The 4,371-nt window shown below is 39.2% G+C and overlaps 1 non-coding gene across 1 annotated transcript; it reads right to left on the bottom strand.

Moving 5' to 3' along the window:
• Positions 1-3,310: 3,310 nt before the first annotated feature.
• LOC115068492 lies at positions 3,311-3,414 on the bottom strand. Its single transcript, XR_003847833.1, has one exon. It is a non-coding gene; the product is annotated as a U6 spliceosomal RNA (small nuclear RNA).
• Positions 3,415-4,371: the final 957 nt, after the last annotated feature.

The following is a 4,371-nucleotide window of genomic DNA, read 5'->3' as shown; positions in this document are numbered from 1 at the left end:
GACCCATCTCTCCAGCCCCTGTTTTCTACATCTTAGACAATAACAGTAGTATGTAATAATGGTTAAGCAATCATAATATTAAATGGTTAATGTGAATTGTTTCATTTCCCATGAAATAGCTATAAAGGAAGTGCTATTATTATCACTCATGTAGGAGAAAAATGATACTTTTCAAGGTTAAATCTCTTCACTGGATTTAAAACATAGACATCTGACTTGTATTCTTAATGACTGAACCAGTTTACATCTCCTAGATTATTTATGCATCTAAAAGTCTGATGTATGCTTAATATATCCTTCTTTAGGACTTGGAAACAGAGACAAAGTTCAGCTCTCTTGTTGAGGACTATCTGGGTAATAAGGTGTCACTCAGTTTTAAACCTTTATCTATAAATCTAGACTAGGTTGTTTCATTGGTTAATATGGATGGAAAAATACATGCACTATATTTTTGAGAGGAAGTTTGAAAGAAGACTCTACCTGAAATATGCATACAGAAGAGTTTTTTAAAATATGCAACTTCATATTCTAAGACAGTGGCAAGTAGAGAACGATGTGGAAAGTCTTCAGTTCTGGTCCTCATCTCTCAAGAACAATCTTTCAAGGATGAAATAACTCCAAGTTAATCCAGACACAACTTCAGCCTCATGTACTGTAGGCAGGATGGCTTGTATATTGTATAATTCTCTTTTGTCTTTTCCTCTTTTCCTGTGCAGCTGCTGTGGCTGTTCCCCCATCCCGTCTCCATTTCTTTTTTCAATGCTTTGAGATAAAGCCTTGCTCTATAGCCCAGGCTGTCCCAGAGCTCATTTTGCATTCTGCCTTAGCCTCCTGGGTGCTGGGATTAGAGCATGAGATACCACACAAAGCTACTGTTTTTTCAAGGAGGTGTCTTGTATTCATTCACAATTCTATCTTTGTATTTGGATGGATGATTCAACTCAGGGTCTGCGTCCAACTGAGTATTGGTATTTGTATTCAGTACTTACTGTTTTCAGCATTGAGAAGATAGGAGGACGCCAAGGGTTGGATTCAGAGTGGAGGGAGGATAAGATGCACACCGACCTGATGTGAACAGGAGCTGAAGCTAAAGGCTTTACCAGAGCTGTGTGTTCATCATTATTAGACACTTGCTGAGATAGTAAATGTACTTTTCCCTCTTACATTTGCTATTATTACATGAGAAACCTTCAAACAGAGTGAGGATTAAGGTGGGTTAGAGTCCTAGCACAGGATTTTACTGTTTTCATGCCCCTGGTTGAAATATCAACCAATCACAGAACTAACCAAACAACCCACGGCAGTGTAAACTTAGTAACTCAATTCTTCTTGGAAAAGGAAGGTTCAACTGATGGAATATATCTTATAATAGTATAAATACATAGAAAGTCTTGATTATTTTTTAAAGGAATTTTGAATGAATTTATATTTTAATCAGTCCCCTGTCCTGGGATACTAAGGTTGCTTAGAGTTTTTCTGATTTTATAGCTGATACTAGGAAATATATTCTTAAAGCTATGTGTACTTCAATGGATATTTCTTAGGATGTGCTGGTCGTTATGGTTATTAGGCTTTAGGGCTGGGTTGGACCGTTGATTGATTTTCTCCCATTGCAGCTTGTATAGTATCCTCTAGACCTATGAGAGCTCAGGTACAAGGCTTCCAGGTCAGTTCCAGCTCCATTGCTCCAAGTCCTGAGTCCAAAGTTATATCCTGTTTTCAGTAGTAGGGTCTTATCTTTCAGTTTTGAGAGATAACCAAGAGCTCTGGCAATAGCCTGTGCTATTTTGAGAGTCTCTTGGATCACTCTGACCAGTCATTCAAAGGGAAGTCTCTCCTATCTGGCACCGTGTTCCTTGCCATACAGTCCCCAGGTATACATATACACTAATGTTCAGACACCTTATGTGCATTTCTTAGCAGGTTTAAAGGCAACACAATTTTCTCTGGCATCCCTAGTCCCCCAAGATCCATTCATCTCTACTCTCTGTCCCCCCACTTCTGACCTCCCTCCTCATCCCCAATTCAAATGCTCCCATTATCCCCACCCTCCTTCCAATAACACCCACCACCAGCTATCCCCCCTCTCAAGTTCCCTCCTCCCCATCATGGCCCCCTGCATATCCCTCCCTTTTCCAGTCCTCCTATATAGCCCTCTCTATACCCTTCCCGGGTAAAGCACCCCCCGATTTCGAGCTTGATAACACCTGTCTCTTACTATTCTGGTCTTGCAAGCTGTATTCCTTTATCCCCATGTTTCCTTTCCATTTTCCTGGCTCCTGATGTTACATCAGGATATATACTCACATATAAGGGATTGGTGCTACAACCTGCTAATGAGGGAGAACATGCACACTTGCTTTTTCTGGGTTTGAGAAATAGAAGTCTCTATTTCTGTCCATTTACCTGCAAGTTTCATGATTTCATCTTTTCTTACTGCTGAGTACAACTCCATTTCTTACTGATGAATAGAACTCCACAGTATAGCAGTCTCTAGTTCTATTCATTTATCTGCAAATTTCATCTTTTCTTACTGCTGAATACAAGTCTACTTATCAGTTGAGAGACATTTAGTTTGTTTCTAGTCCTTAGCTATTGTCAAGAGAGCAGCAACAGACATGGATGCACAGTATCTCTTTAGTAGTATGAGTCCTTTGGGTATATGCCAAGGAGAGGTATAACCAGATCATATTTAGTAGATTCATATTTAGATTTCGAGAGTTCTCCACACTGTTTTCCATAGTGGTTGCACGAGTTTGCAATCCCACCAGCAGTGAATGAGTGTTCCTCTTTCTCAATGTCTTCAGCAGCATTTCATGTTTTGTGTTCTCTTGATCTTAGCCAGTCTGACTGGGGTAAGATGGAATCTTAAAGTGGTTTTTATGCGCATTTGTCTAATTGCTAAGAATGTTTTTCTTAGTCATTTTCATTTCTTCATTTGAGAACCCGCTGTTTGGGTACTTAGCCCATCTTTTTATTGGGATGTTTATTTTTATGTTTCTCTGTTTTTTGAATTCTTTGTATATTCTGGATATTAATCCTCTGTCCGATGTCTAGCTGGTAAAGATTTTTTTCCCATTCAGTGGGTTTCCTCTTCCCTTCCCTAGTTGTTTCATTTCTGTACAGAAACTCTGTGGCTTAATGAGGCCCTAATCATTGATTGTTAACCTTAGTGCCTGAGCAGCTGGTATGAAAGGAAATGCAAAATATCAAATGGGAAGTTTTTAACAAGCTTTGTTAAAATCTCCCACAGGACAGGGGAAGATAGGTCAGTAAGTACTTGCCATACCAGAATGAGAGCCTAAGTTCAATTCCTAGACCACATGTAAAAAAAGCAAGGAGTCATCCTTGTGCAAGGGCCATACTAATCTTCTCTGTATCATTCCAACTCTGTTCCAAAGGCCAAAAATGTCAAAATATTTGGGATCTTGTATCTAATCCTTAAAAGATTTTAGATTTTAGGGTTACCTTTTCGAGGGGGGGATGTTGGAGGGGAGGGAGTGGGCATGGATTTGATCGAAATACCTTATATACAGGTATGAAATTCTCACTAAAGTTTTTGTAAAAATTTAAAAAAAGCAAGGTGTCATATCTGTGTTTGTAATCATATAGGTTAGAGCAGACAGAGAGACAGCCAGTTCGCTGGACTCACTTGCCAGCCTTGCCTGCTCATTGTGGCCAATGGAGAGATCACATCTCAAAACAACATGGTGGATGGTGTTTGGGACATGACACGAGATTGACCTCTGGTTTCTGCATGCAGATGCATGCACCTCCCCACATACATGAGCACACACATATACATGTGCATACATACATGTACACACATACATACACACAGTCATACATACACATATACACTCTTATATTCACATGCACATACACATGTACACACACATACACACACATTTGCACCCAAGCACACAATCTTCCACAGATTTAGGTGTGTTTATTTTTGGTTCTGTTTTATGTTAAATCCATACACTTGCTCTGAATTTTCTTCTGAACTTCTCTTCTTATTGCTACTTGGTAATTTGATCATTAAATATGGCATCTTATTGATAATTCATAGCAGTATAATGCTAGTATTTAATATTTAATACATCAAGTTTTATAGCCTAGAACACTTTTGAGCTCAGAGGCATTTTGGGTGAGGTGTATTTATCTCTCCAATTACTTATAAACGCTGTTTATGAATAAAGGTTGTCTTAGTTTGCCTTCAATTGCTGTAATTAAAAACACTGACCAAAACCAGCTTGGGAAGGAAAGGGTTTATTTTACCTTACATCTCCCAGGTCACAGCTCATCACTGAGGAAAGTCAAAACAGGAACTCATGGCAGGAATCTGGAGCACAGTCTGTGGTGGAACCC

The sequence above is a fragment of the Nannospalax galili genome, unplaced genomic scaffold, assembly GCF_000622305.1.
Source record: "Nannospalax galili isolate Female #2095 unplaced genomic scaffold, S.galili_v1.0 scaffold9269, whole genome shotgun sequence".
NCBI classification, from domain to species: Eukaryota; Metazoa; Chordata; class Mammalia; order Rodentia; family Spalacidae; genus Nannospalax; species Nannospalax galili.
Note: the sequence above shows the minus strand (reverse complement) of the source record. Positions and strands in the feature narration are given on the sequence as shown.